At 41.6% G+C, this 14,966-nt stretch overlaps 1 protein-coding gene and 1 long non-coding RNA gene across 3 annotated transcripts in view; one reads left to right on the forward strand and one right to left on the reverse strand.

The window, feature by feature from the left end:
• Positions 1–14,966, forward strand: part of BLK (BLK proto-oncogene, Src family tyrosine kinase) — a 56,162-nt gene that overhangs the window by 16,117 nt on the left and 25,079 nt on the right. The window lies entirely within an intron of this gene.
• LOC125115601 (uncharacterized) overlaps positions 3,421–14,966 on the reverse strand; it is a 65,764-nt gene continuing 54,218 nt past the window's right edge. Inside the window, exons 3-4 of the long non-coding RNA XR_007132139.1 lie at positions 7,433–7,513; positions 3,421–4,414 (exon numbers count right to left, since the gene is read on the reverse strand). This is a non-coding gene — a long non-coding RNA (uncharacterized LOC125115601). The remainder of the gene's footprint in view (positions 4,415–7,432; positions 7,514–14,966) is intronic.

Consider the following 14,966-nt stretch of genomic DNA (forward strand, 5'->3'; position numbering starts at 1 on the left):
TAGTGTCCATGAGGATGAGGTTTTGATAATCCCTGCCCTCACTCAGTGGGTTAAGGATCCAGCATCGCTGCAAGCTGCAGCATGGGGTTGCAGATGCGGTTCGGATCCAGTGTTGCTGTGGTTGTGGTGTAGACCTGCGGCTGTAGCTCCAATTCAACCCTTGGCCCAGGAACTTCCATATGCCACATGTGCAGCAGTAAAATGTGAAGAAAAGGAAAGGCAAGAAAGAAACAGAAAAAAAGAAAGAGAGAGAAAGGAAGGAAGGAAGGAAGGAAGGAAGGAAGATCTGTGTGTATTTCACTTAGAATGGATAAGCAATGAGGCCCTACTATATAGCACAGGGAACTCTATCCAATCTCTTGGGACAGACAATGATGGAAGATAATATAAGAAAAGGAATGTGTGTGTGTATATATATATATATATATATATATATGCTATATGTATATAGTTCACTTTGCTGTACAGCAGAAATTGGCAGAACATTGTAAATCAACTGTATTTAATTTTTTTTTTTGTCTTTTTGCTATTTCTTTGGGCTGCTTCCGCGGCATATGGAGGTTCCCCGGCTAGGGGTCTAATCGGAGCTGCAGCCACCAGCCTACGCCAGAGCCACAGCAACGCGGGATCCGAGCCGCGTCTGCAACCTACACCACAGCTCATGGCAATGCCGGATCGTTAACCCACTGAGCAAGGCCAGGGACCGAACCCGCAACCTCATGGTTCCTAGTCGGATTCGTTAACCACTGCGCCACGACGGGAACTCCTAATTTTTAAAAATTTAAAAAAGCAAGGAAATAACGTGTGCTTTTACTGAGGAACTGAATCACATCCATGGACAAAACAAAGGCCTCTCATCATGGGAGAAGACAGACACTAAACAAATTAGGAAACATCTATGCTCTCAGGTGGTGATCGGCACTGAAGAATAAAATAAATCAGAGTGGAGTGCTTGATGGGGGCGGGTGGGGTTGTGTCATTTTCAAAGGTTAGAGAGGGTCCCTCTGCTAACGCGGTAACATTTGAACAGAGTCCTGAAGGAGGTGATGGAGCAGCAGCATCTGGGGGAGGATGGACCAGGCAGAGTACCGTCCAGGGCAAAGGCCCTGAGGTGGGAATGGCTGTGTGTGTTCACAGCCCAGGGAGGAAGGTGGAGCGCTGGGAGCAGGGTGGGCGAGAGGGTGGTGGGAGGAGGAGGAGAGGAGAGAGGAGTGGATCCTGGGGGCTTGGGCTCTTTTTCTTCTGTGTGTGTGTAGTAGAACATATGTAACATAAAAGTGACCATTTTTAGTGCATCGTTCAGTGGCATCAAGTTCATTCACATAGTCGTGCAACCATCAGCACCATCCATCTCCAGAACTTTCTTCGCCAAGTGAAACTCTGCACCTGTTTGATATGGGCTGAACTGTGCTCCCCACCCTCCAAAATTCATATGATGAAGTCCTAATCGCTAGCACCTCAGAACTGATAGTATATGGAGACAGTCTTTCAAGAGGTAATTAAGTTCAAATGAGGTCATTATTTCATAATCCAACATGACTGTGTCCTTATAAGAAGAGATGAAGGCACAGACACACACAAAGGGAAGCCTGTGTGTGGACCGCAGAGGAGGAAGACGGCTGTCCACAGCCAGAGAGGGAGGACTCAGAAGAAACACACCCTTCCTACACCTTGACCTCGGACATCTAGCCTCCAAAATTGTGAGAAAATAAAGTTGTGTTGTTTAAGCCACTCACGGTACTTTATTATGGCTGCCCTAGCACATGAGCACACCATCAAATACTAGCTTCCTTTCCCCTCCTCCCAGTCCCTGGAAATGACCATTGTACCTCCTGTCTCTAGGAATCTGATTGCTCTAGGACCTCACATGAGTGGAATCATACAGTGTTTACCCTTTTGTGTCTGGCTTCTTTCACTTAACATGCCTATAATTTCACTATAATGCCTTCGAGAGGCCTCCATGTTGTAGCCTGTGTCAGAATCGCCCTGCTTTGTAAGGCTGAGTACTATTCCATTGTATGTACATACACATTCTGTTTATCCATCTATCCACTGATGGATATGGGGGTTTCCATCTTTTGCATATTGAACGAATGTTGGCGGACAGTATCTGCTCCAGCCTGTGCCTTCACTTCTTTTGGGAATATGCCCAGAAGTGGAATTGCTGGGTCATATGTTAATTCTGTGTTTAACTTTCTGAGGAACTGCTATACAGGACACTGGAACTTGCACCGAACGAGGGGTGATCAGGTGGGGAAGTGACACAGTCTGACCTACATCTCACAGCATCAGGCTGGCAGGAGGGAAGGGGAAGGAGTGGGAGACTAGCCAGGAAGCCACTACAAGGTCCTGGCTTAGACTGGGGTAGCCGCAGGGGAGGCAGAAGTGGTCCATTCCTAGCTGTGATGGATTGTTTGTGGGAGGGAGGAGAAAGACTGTCAGCAACTCGAAGATGGAGGTGCCATTTACAGAGATGGGGAAGACTTGAGACCAGCAGGTTTGGGGGAAGATTAGAGGTTCCTCCTGGCCATTTCAAGTCTGAGCTGTTTACTAGAAATCCAAGTGACAATATGAGCGATGATGTTGTCAGCTCATCCTCTGAGCTCTAAACCCTTCCTCTGGCCCTTTTCCTCTGGCACTGCGGCACTTCCAGCCTCCAAGCACACCGGGACCCTCCAGAGGCCTCCAAGCTTCTGAGAGCCTCCCACATCTGCAGCTTAGACCTTACTCCTCCCGGCCTTGCCTGCTCTCTGAGTCATAGTTGAGAGAGCGCTTTTCCTGGGTGTGAGCAGCACCTTGGGGCAGGAGGCCACCTCCCAGCTCTTGAAGACCACACTCCTTCAGCCTGGAGTAAGCTGCCGTGAGACCCTGCCTGCCGCTGGTGCAGCCCCCGGCTCTGCGATCAGAGCCCTTGGCCTTGTTACGCCGTGGGGTTCTGTTCCCCACCCTCAACAACTGGCCATGAATCAAGGGCCCCCTCTCAGCGGAGAGTGACCTCTGGAAAGCCAGAAAGTTACCTTTTCCTGTAGCAGCTTCAAGAGCATCCCAGCCCTGAGCCCCCAGTGGGAGCAGAGGGGGCTATAAGAGGAGTTGTCAGATGATGTGAAGCCTGGGTGTCCGCAGATGCTGAGGACAGTGAGAGTGATGGACACAGCTGCTCCAATGATGTTACAGAAGGGGAAACACAGGCTGGGAGAGAGCAGGGGAAGATGCAGTGGCCACAGCCGCTTGATGGTCGAATCAGGTCTAGATCCCAGCTTTCCTGGTTTTCCAGTGGCAGCCCCCCCCCCCCCCCACTGAGCTGCCTTTTGACTTCACACAGGCATTGGGGGCACTAAACGAGGCACAGAGGAACTTCAAATTCAGGGTCCCGCTGAGGCTCTGGATGGTGGGTTCTCCCGGCAGAGCGCAACTTCCTGGTTCAACCAGCCACTTTCATGTGTGTTTATTCAGTGCATTCAATTTCTAACAACTGACCTGCCAAATCCCTGCTGGGTACTGGGTTCCAGTTTTGAGCGCGGACCGCCAAACAGTAAGTGGGGGAGGGGCAGGAGGTCCTGATTCTGCAGGAGGAGCCAGCCTCCCTTTCCCTCCACAGACAGCCCTTCCCACACCTTAAGGTCATTGTCCCCTTGAGCTGGCATCTCCCCATCTCCCTCCACGTCCCCCATCTCCTCGCCCTCGTCCACTGCCTCTCACCACATGCCCTGCAGCGTCTGCTACCTGGTGACCCCGTTTCCGGGGCTGGGGCCCCACGGTCTCCACCCAGCAGCTTGCCGTGATCCTTCTAACAGCTGAGTGGGCCTGCTTGCAGACCGCCCGGGGTTCACGCGGCTTCTTGAAAGGAAGCCCAGCTCCCTGGCCTGCCCGCCTCTCGCCCTGCTGGCTCTGCTCGAGGCTGAGCCCCGCGAGGGCTTTTCCTCCTGCGGTCCCCCTGCCCTTTCAACCTGGGAGAGCTGTCTCCAGTCACTCAGATCCCGGGAGGTCTTTCCTCGGAGGAATAGCCCCTGCCGCAAAGGTACGTCCATCGCACCAGCTCTGCTCTCTGCACAGCCTCTCTCGGGAAGGACTGGCCGTTTTCTTTGTTTATTCGCTGTCCAGCCTCGCCTTCGCTTGCTGCCCTGCCAGACTGCACTGAGCTCCATAGCGCATCTCTGGTCTCCGCTTCCCACCACGTGCCCAGGACTGTGCTCACAGACCTCTGTCCGGGAGATAGGGCGCCCCACAAGGAATGAGGGAGGCAGGGGTCCATCCTGCACTGCTTGATGCCAGAGGGCCACCTGCCTCTGTGGGTTCTGGGGCTGCTGGCAGCCCAGGTTGTCTCAGCCTTTCTGGAAAGTATTTTGACGGTTTGGATCAGGAGTCCTGAAACAGTTCCTCAGTGTTGGTCCAAAGTGAATTCCCTTCTGAGAGCCTGAACAAAGGGAGGAAATGTGAAATACAGCCAAAACAGTATTATGGACTATAGTTACCATTCTACACATTACCTCACATGATTTATTTACTTTATAACTGGAGGTCTACACCTCTTAGAAATGAGGGTTTTTTTTTTAAGCTGCATTTTTCTAAATGGTCAAAGATATGAATAGGCCATACACAGAGGGAAAAATCTGTATGAATCAATAAATATTTCAAGAGTAACCAAGGAAAAACAAATTAAAACAAAAAGATTCCATTCGTCAGCCATCCAATTAGTAACAAGTAATGTCTCATAACACCAGTTTTGGCAAGAACATGAGGAAGTGAGAACTCTTAGGTACTGCTGGGGGTAGAAAAAGTGGGTACTTTGAAGGCTGTTTGGGGATCCACGGCAGAGCTGAAGGATCTCGGCCCTGAGGACCTCACGGTCCACTAGAGCCACTATGTTCAGAGAAACGTGCACACGTGTGCATGAGGGACATGGGCTCACGGTGCAAGCTGTCATTCTGGACAAGCGGAGACAGCTAAACTGCTCCTCAGTGAAAAATGAATAAATGGACAAATACAAAGAGGCTTATTCACTTAATGGAATCAAGTTTAAAATAGAAGAGCTAAGGGTCTGTGTAGCAAATTGAACACATCTCAAAAACATAAGTTTGAGTTTTAAAGAAAAGCGAGTGGCAAAAAGATGACATGCATTACGAAGCCATTTTTGCAAAGCGTACAAAAACATATATATTGCTTGTGGCTATTTATCTGTACGTCATAAATGTACAAAATCATACGTGGTAATAACATCCACTCATTTCAAGGTAATGATGACTTTGGAGACAAAGAAAGGAGAAAATAATGATTAAATTTTAGTTATATGGGTGACATAAAAACAGAGAGGATACATGTAAGGATAACCTGACCCTCTTGCTGTACAGTGGGAAAATTAAAAAAAAAAATTTTTTTTAATTAAAAAAAAAATAGAGAGGGAGGAAGAAAAAATGAACTGAAGTAAGTGTGACAAAATATTAATATCATTTGATATTAGGTCTATTACATTCATTTTTAGCTTTTATGCATATAAAATACTCATAATTAATAGTGAAAAATTATATGTATATATTTACATATCTTCAGCGGGGTGTATTTGTCTATAATCTTGGGGTAAGGAAGGTACTTCTAAGTGGAAACACCAAAGGCAAAGATTGGTAAGAAAGATTAGTGAACTGACAAGATAAAGATGATAATCGTTTGTGCCCAATAAATACTATAAACAAAATTAAAAAGCAAAAGATAAATTGAGAAAAAATATTTACAACATATATGACAAATTAATGTATAAATTAAATATATTTACCATGTAAAGAGTCCTATATACAATTAAGAAAATGATAAACATGTCAATGTAAAAATGAGGCGAGGACATGGATAAGCGATTGATCAAATGAGAAATACAAGTGGTTGACAAGCACATGATAAACATTAATAGAAAACTTAATTAAAACTATGTTGTTTATCACTTTCATTTAGCAGATTGGCAAAGGTTTCTTTGAAACTTGATAAAAACTGTTGACCAAGGATGAGCGATGGTTTTCTTCATCACTGCGAGAACATAAATCGGTATTACTTTTGTAAAAAATCAGCTTAGCTGCAGAGCTCAAGATCTTTAAAAAGGTGCATCTTTGACTTAGTCATTCCATTTATAGAAATATAGCTTTAAAAATATCAAACCAACTGATTGTATATTCTACAAGAATATTAACTACAGGTTTATTTATAATAGTCAAAGGTTGAAAATAACTTATTCAAGGAATAATGATTAAATAAATTAATGTGAAGTCTGTAGATGGCAAACAATTATTAATATTGTTTTGCTGGAGTTCCCTGGTGGCCTAGCAGTTAAGAAATCAGTGCACCACTGTGGCTCGGGTTCTAGCACTGGCCTTGGAGCTTTTGCATGCAGCTTATATTGTTCCCAAATTGTACTTATGTATATATACTTTACCCTGTACTGTTTACTGAAATAACCGTGTTATAATACTGTATAAACAGTCTGGTTTCATTTTCTTAAGTGTATATGCGTACGTTAAAAACTCCAAATATTCATTACCAAAATGTTCACAGTGGTTTTCCATATGTGGTGGGATTGAGCCATTTAAAAATTTTTTTTTACAGAGGTCTGAATTTTCTGATTTTCAACATGCATATATTATTTGCCTAACAAAAATTAGATTAAAAAGTAAAAATGGGAGTTCCCGTCGTGGCGCAGTGGTTAACGAATCCGACTAGGAACCATAAGGTTGCGGGTTCGGTCCCTGCCCCTTGCTCAGTGGGTTAACGATCCAGCATTGCCGTGAGCTGTGGTGTAGGTTGCAGACGCGGCTCTGATCCTGCGTTGCTGTGGCTCTGGCGTAGGCCGGTGGCTACAGCTCCGATTAGACCCCTAGCCTGGGAACCTCCATATGCCACGGAAGCAGCCCAAAGAAATAGCAAAAAGACAAAAAAAAAAAAGTAAAAATATAGTTTTTAAAATAAATTCACTTAGTAAATATAAAAAAATAATAACCTTTCTTAGAGAAAGTACAGGGAAATATATACTCACATACCTTTGTGTGAAATGCCTAAAGGACACTTTGGCAAAACATATCAGAAGACTTCAAGATGTTAAACTCTTGAGCTCAGCAATCCCACTTCTAGGATTTTTAACTTCAACAAAGATTAATGGGGAACATGAACGAGGATAAAATACATGAGCAAAGGACATCTTTGCAACATTATTTCTGATACTTAAAAAAAAAAAATGTTAACAGCTTGGTTGGGTAACCAGTGGAATGGGTAATATAAGCTTGATACAACCGTCCCATAAAATGCCCCACAGCCTGGCATGTGATGCTACAGGCGAAATGGGTAATGACAGGAAAAGATGGCCATGACACACTCTTAAAAACAGGTCATTGAACGGGTTATAGATAATGATCCCAGTTTTGCATTAAAAAAAAAATGCCAGTGGAAAATTACATACCAGAATGTTAACGAGCAGTGGTTATGTCTGGATGGCGGTGTTGTAGGTAATTTTTATCTTCCTCTCTACTTTCTGCATTTCCTGTAACAAAAGCAAATTACATGTGTAAAGGGGAAAGTATATTTCATGTGCTTCATCAGAGGAGCACGGCCTGAACCCATAAAGGATAGAATTCTGTCACCTCTTTCATTCTTTCAAAGGTTGTTCAGGGGCACACCAGCCAGATTTTTTTTTTTAGGTAATTGCATATCTTCTTTCTTTTAATTTCACATATGAAAAACAATATTTAAGGATATTCATATTTAAGTATATAATTCTGTGTTTAATCCAAACCGCACAGAGGTTTATAAAGAAAAAAAACGTAAAGACTTCCACTCACTTTGTGAATTTCACTCTCCAGAAGCTGTCTTTTTAGCAGGGTATCTTTTTGTTTTGGGGGTTTTTTTGGTCTTTTTTGTGTGTGTGTGTGTCTTTTTGCTATTTCTTTGGGCTGCTCCCGCACGAAGCATATGGAGGTTCCCAGGCTAGGGGTCGAATCGGGAGCTGTAGTTGCCAGCCTACCTCAGAGCCACAGCAACGCCAGATCTGAGCCACGTCTGCAACCTACACCACAGCTGACTGCAGAGCTGAATCGTTAACCCACTGAGCAAGGGCAGGGACCGAACCCGAAACCTCATGGTTCCTAGTCGGATTCGTTAACCACTGCGCCACGACAGGAACTCCAGTCTTTTTTTTGTCGTTTTAGGGCCACACCTGCAGCATATGGAGGTTCCAGGGCTAGGGGTCAAAACGGAGCTGCAGCTGCAGGCCTACACCACAGCTCACAGCAGTGCCAGATTCTTAACTAAATGAGCAAGGCCAGGGATCGAACCGGAAGCCTCATGGTTCCTAGTCGGATTCATTTCCATTGCCCCACGATGGGCACTCCAGTAGTTTTATTTATACCAAGGGCTTTCATTCACACCATCTAGAGGGGGGTTTTTTTAGTTTTACATATCATATTTTTCATCTCTAAAAGGTCCTTTTAGGCCTTTTAATCTTGCTTCTCTCATTTGTCTTCATTTGCAAACTTATTTATGAACTCCTTTTTTTTTTTTTCTTTTCCACAATCATTGTATACCAAGCATTCTGCCATAAACTCTTTCACTTAGCAATAATGTCTTCTAGGCATTTTTGTCAGATCTTCTATTCTTTTAGTAATTTATTTGTCTACCCATTCTTTTACTGAGTTAGAGCTTATTATTATATGTTATCCATGAATAATGTTTCTTAAAATGTGGAAAGCTCCAAATGGTCTAAACTGAAAAATATGTTTGCCTCCCTGCTACCAACCCAGAAATAAACAGTGATAATAGTTTTAGGTTTTGATTCTTTAAACTTTAAAGAATACCAACTCTGATTTTAAATATATCTCTCAGCTGGGAGTTCCCGGGTAGCTCAGTGGAGACGAGTCTGACTAGCATCCATGAGGATGGCAGGTTCAATCCGTGGCCTTGCTCAGTGGGTTAAGGATCTGGCGTTGCTGTGAGCTGAAGTGTAGGTGAAAGACCCAGCTTAGATCTGACGTTGCTGTAGTGTAGGCTGGCAACCACAGCTTGGATTGGACCCTTAGCCTGGGTACCCCCATATGCCATGGGTTCAGCCCTAAAAAAAAAAAATCAATCAATCAATCTCTGGGCTAATTGTATTGATTTCCACTATGAAAGATGCACAATGCCCTTCCTTACCTGCCTTTCACCTGCACCCTTTCTTTTCTATTGAAATTTTCATCGGCTGTTGGTTGACTCTGCAGATAGGAAACCTGTGTATACAAAAGGACTATGGAAGTTGAGAACCAGGGATTTTTGTAAACGTGGGGACTCCTGAATCAACCCCCCGCCCTTGCAGATACCAGAGAGGACTGTGTACGGCATCAGACAGTAGGTGTTCTTGTGTTTGCTCCTTTCTCTGCAGGTCGTGTTATAGGTAAAGTGGTCAATTACAACTGCATTTTTTAAATCCATTCATCAGTTAATGGACCTTTGGGTTGTTTTCTAGTTGGGAACTGATACGTAAAGCTGCCGTGACTGTGTTGGATGTCTTCATTGGTCTTTGATAAAGAATTAGAAATGAAATCTCGGGATCAGAGAATAGGAAGCTCCCACACTGTTTACCAGTTTCCGTTCCATTTCACTTTGCCATCAGCATTGTACTAGAGTGACCATTTCTCCAAAGCCTGGTCAGCATTTGCTACATTCGGTCTTTTAATCTTAATCTTAGCTGTTGTGGAGCTTGTATAGGGTATCTCACTGTGATTTTAATTGCCGTTTCTCTAATGATTGGCGGTACTGAGCGTCTTTTCGTATGCTCATTTGCTACTCATATAGTATTTTCTTTGCTCAAGTATTAAGTTAAATTTTTGTCTTCTTTTATTAGCTTGTAAAAGTTATTTATATATTCTCAGATCAGATATATGTTTTTCAAATATTTCCCCTTATCTGTGGCTCACCTATTTCATTTCCTTAATAGTGTTTATAAAGTGCAGAAATTTTTAATTTTGGAAAAAGTCTGATTTATCAATTTTTCTTGTATAGTTCATGCTTATATGTTCCAAGAGATTTTTTTTTTGCCTAAGCCAATGTCACAAAAATTTTCTTATGATTTTTGTCTAGAGATATAACATATATTTGATTATGATTATGATGTATGGTTTTCTTCATACATGAGGGTTCAGTGACTTTCTTGAATCTTTGGGTTTATTGTTTTCATCAAATCTAGAATTTCCATCTTTCATTTCTTCATATGTTTTTCTCTTCCATCCCCTCTCTGATGGAAGTTACATGGTTTTTGACCACTTCACGTTGCCTCGAGGGTCACTAACGCTTTGTCATTTTCCAGCTTTGTTTCTCTCACTTTAATTTCTTTTTCTATTGCTATGTCTACTAGCTCACTGACTTTTCTTTAACAGTGTCTAATGTACTTTTAATCCCATCAAGAAGAGGGTTTTTTTTAATTTTACATATGGATTGTATTTTTCATCTCTAGAAGATCCATTTAGGTCTTTTTATCTTTTTCCCTCCTTATCATTTTAGTGTTTTAAATTATATGCTTGAACCAGTTTATATAATTTGTAATATTGTCTTGTCTTTGTCTACTAATTAAGAGAATGTCTATAATTTCTGGTTCTGTTCCTTTTAACTTTTCTCCTGGTTAAGAGTTATGTTTTACTGTTTCTTTGTATGTCTAGTAATTTTTATTGAATGCCCAACATTGTGAATTTATAGTAAGTGCTGAGTACTGCTGTGTTTCTTTAAAGAACGTAAGGCTTAATTACGGTACACTTCTCAGTTCTGTGTACTATTAGGTCTCTCTACTTTGCATGATGGGAATTTGACCCGTTTCCAGCATTGCAGAATCTCTGGGAATTGATAAAACTACTGTTTCCTAATGGTTCTTTCGGGTGGTTTCACGCATGCACAGATCGATATTTAAGGGGAGGTCAGAAAGCTGTGGGGCCCTTCTGCAATCCATGGTGCATGCCCACTCTCCATGAACGGCCCCCTCTTCTGCGGTACCCTGCCCTGCAAATCTCTAGACACCATGGCCTCTTTGTACTCTGCTGTTTCCTCAACTCAGTGAAACCACTGGGTTCCCCAGGGTGCTGGCTTTGAAACCACTTTCTGGCAGTAATCTGGGTGATTGTAGGACACAGGCTCACCTCATGTGTTTTCATTTTCCCAGAGATCATAGTCCAGTATTGTCCAATATCTGAACAATTTTCTGCCCAATTTGGAGGGGGGGGGAGGCTAATTCTATAAATATTCATAACTGGAGGTAAGGCTCTCTCAAGATGCATGCAATGTATTCTTGGTGAATTTTTTCAAATTCTTGCATATTCAAAACAGTCCCTTCCCTCAAGCCAGTTGATAATTTTACTAGGGATGGAATTCTAGGTTTGAAATATTCCCACTAGGAACTTTAAAAACATGGCTCCATTTCTACCATCGAATTTAATGACCATTTGATGCACACTGCCTTGTAGGAAAACTTTTTCTACAGAAAATTTTATGCTTTCCTGAATGTTCTTGGAACTCTAAAGTTTTATCAAATATGCTTATTTTTTAAAAATCAGGGTGCTCTTTCCACTTTAAGACTTATTTTTTTAACTTTTGGAAATTTTTTTTATTATTTATCATGTTGTTTATTTTCCTCTATGGTCTTTCTTCTCTTTTTCTGTTATTTGCATTGAGGGATAAAAATATTAGTGCTTTTTTCCTAGTGATTGTCTCAATTTTTTTTCATGAATTGATTATATATTAGTTTTTTTAGAATTATTAGCCTTTATTTTTAGAACAGATTCATGTTTACAAAAAGACAAATAAAAAGAACAGAGAAAGTACACATACATCCCTTATTTTCACCTGTTATTAAGGTCTTGCATATTGTGGTACTTTGTTATAAGCCAATATTGATACATTATTATTATTATCTAAATTCTATAGTTTATATTTGGGTTCACTATATTAGGGTTGTACATGCTATGGGTTTAATAAATGTACAAAACGTATCCACCACTATTCTATTATACAGAATAGTTCCACTGCCCTAAAAATCCCCTGTGTTCCAACTGTTCACCCCTCCCTCCCACTCCTGAACCTCTGGCTACTACTGGTCTTTGTATTGTCTCCTTTGTTTTGCATTTTCAAGAATGTCAGAGAGTTGTAGCTTTTCAGATTGGCTTCCTTCACTAAGTAATACGTGTTTAAGTTTTCTCCATGTCTTTTCATGGCTCGATAGCTCATTTATTTTTGGTGCTGAATACTATACCATTGTCTGGATGTAGCACAGTTTGTCTATTTACCTGCTGAAGGACACCTTGGCTGCTTTCTAGTTTGGGCAATCAGGAACACAGCTGCTATAAGCATCCATGAGCCAGTTATTGTGTGGACATAGTTTTCAACTCCTTTGGGTAAATACCAAAATGTGTGATTGCTGCATCACTTGGTGTGAGCATGTCTAATTTTATAAGAAACTGCCAAACTGTCTTCCAAAGTAGCTCTTTCATTTTGCATTCCCACCAGCAATGAAAGAGCAGTCCTGTGAATCCACATCCTCACCAGCACTTGGGGCTCTGAGTGTTTTGGGTTTTAGCCATTCTAATGAATGTGCAGCAATTTCTCATTGTTGTTTTAATTTGCAATTCCCTGACAACATATGATGTTAACCATCTTTTCACACGCTTTTTTGTCATCTTCTATCTTTTTTAGTGGAGTATATGGTCAGCTCTTCTGTGCATTTTTTAAAATTTTATCGAAGGATAGTTGATTTACAATGTTGTGTTGATTTCTGCTATACAGCAAAGTGACTCAGGCATACATATATATATTCCTTTTCATACTCTTTTCCTTTATGGTTTATCACAGGATATTGAATATAGTTCCCTGTGCTATACATTAGAACCTTGTTTAACGATTCTGTATATAATAGTTTGCCTCTACTAATCCCAAATTCCCACTCCTTCCCTCCCCAACTCCTCCTCCCTCTTGGCAACCACAAGTCTGTTCTCCATATCTGTGAGTCTATTTTTGTTTCGCAGATTCATTGATTTGTGTCGTATTTTAGATTCCACGTTTAAGTGATAGCACATGGTATTTGTTTTTCTCTTTCTGACTTACTTTGCTTCATGTAATAATCTCTAGGTCCACCCATGTTGCTACAGATTCTTTTGCCAATTTTTAAATTGGATTTTTTTTTCTTATTGTTGAGTTTTGAGAGTTCTTTGCATATTTTGAATACCAGTTCTTTGTCAAATATGTTTTATAAATATTTCCCCCAGAATGTGGCTTGTCATTTTACTCTCTGAACAGTGTCCTTTATAGAACAAAAACTTCATTTTAATGAAATCTAACTTACCAATTTTTTTCTTTCATGGATTGTGCTATCGATATTGTCCACGGAGGGCTTCAAGCCAAACCAACTGCTTTTTCATGTGACTCATCTTCAAGGTGGGAAAGGGGGCTGCTTCTGTCTTTTCTAGCAATAACTGACCTTCAGTCTGCCCTTCTAAAAGAGCAGGGACTCAGCACAGAATTCATTTTAAATGGGGCTGAAAAAGTGTCCCTCTTCTATGTAAAAAGAGAACAATTACATTCTCCATTCTAACTCTTTCACTGTTTGGCTCACTTCCTGTTAGTTTGGATAAAAGTAATAGTTTTCTTCTTGCTGTCCAGAAGAACAGAAGCATCTCAACTTTTATCACCCTCCAAATGGCACTGTTGCCATTAAGTCCTTCTCGGTTTCATGGGAAGACTTTCTGCTACATTTCAATGATACTCAGACTTTAGGAGCCAAGGAGACCATCCGATGACTCAAAAATATGATAACTCCCATTTCAAAAATCTCTTAGGTTTAATGATGAAAGACAGCTTCCGTGGTTGATCAAAAAGTTGTATTATTTCATCCTAAATTCAATTGGGGAAAATGTGTTCTTAGTTTTCACCTATTCAGAAACTGCACAATAGGAAAAGATTGATATGAAAGAATCTTTTTGCCTTCTTCTGTGTACAGTTCAAGTCTTTTGTTGTTGTTGTTACATTTAAAATATATCCATGGAGTTCCCGTCGTGGCGCAGTGGTTAACGAATCCGACTAGGAACCATGAGGTTGGGGGTTCGGTCCCTGCCCTTGCTCAGTGGGTTAACGATCCGGCGTTGCCGTGAGCTGTGGTGTAGGTTGCAGACGCGGCTCGGATCCCGCGTTGCTGTGGCTCTGGCGTAGGCCGGTGGCTACAGCTCCAATTGGACCCCTAGCCTGGGAACCTCCATATGCCACGGTAGCAGCCCAAGAAATAGCAAAAAGACCAAAATAAATAAATAAATAAATAAATAAATACAAATATATATATCCATGTACAGCAGTCTGTTTTAGACTCCTCTGCTAGCATTAAAGTGGAAATAAAGCCATTAATTTTTTTGTAAGTGGTTTTTCAATTGTTCCAGAACCATTTGTTGAAGAGACTATCTGTTCCCTGCTAAACTGCCTTTCCTTCTTTGTTGAAGATCAGTTGACTATATTTACATGGGTCTGTTTCTGTCTTTCTACTTTTTTTTTTAAATTGAAGTATAGTTGATTTACAAAATTATATGTCAGGTATACAACATAGTGATTCAATATTTTTATAGATTATACTCCTTTTATAGCTATTTTACCATATTGATTGTTTATGTTTATGGATAAAGGACAGCATTGATCTGTATTGATAGTTGCCATAGGTTTTCTCTGCAGTTGTATAGAACTAGTTCCCTAGAGGCTCCTTCCCTGATGGAAAGACAGACAATGCATTTTGTGTAAGATGTGTGGGCTCTTCTAAAGATGTCAGAGTAGGTAAGAAAGCAGTAAGATGGGCTTTCTTAAAAGTAGGAGTTCCCGTCGTGGCTCAATGGAAATGAATCTGACTGGCATCCATGAGGACACAGGGTCTATCCCTGGCCTCGTCAGTGGGTTAAGGATCCCATGCTGCCGTGAGCTGTGGTGTAGATAGCAGATGCGGCTCAGAT

Source organism: Phacochoerus africanus, chromosome 15, assembly GCF_016906955.1.
Source record: "Phacochoerus africanus isolate WHEZ1 chromosome 15, ROS_Pafr_v1, whole genome shotgun sequence".
NCBI classification, from domain to species: Eukaryota; Metazoa; Chordata; class Mammalia; order Artiodactyla; family Suidae; genus Phacochoerus; species Phacochoerus africanus.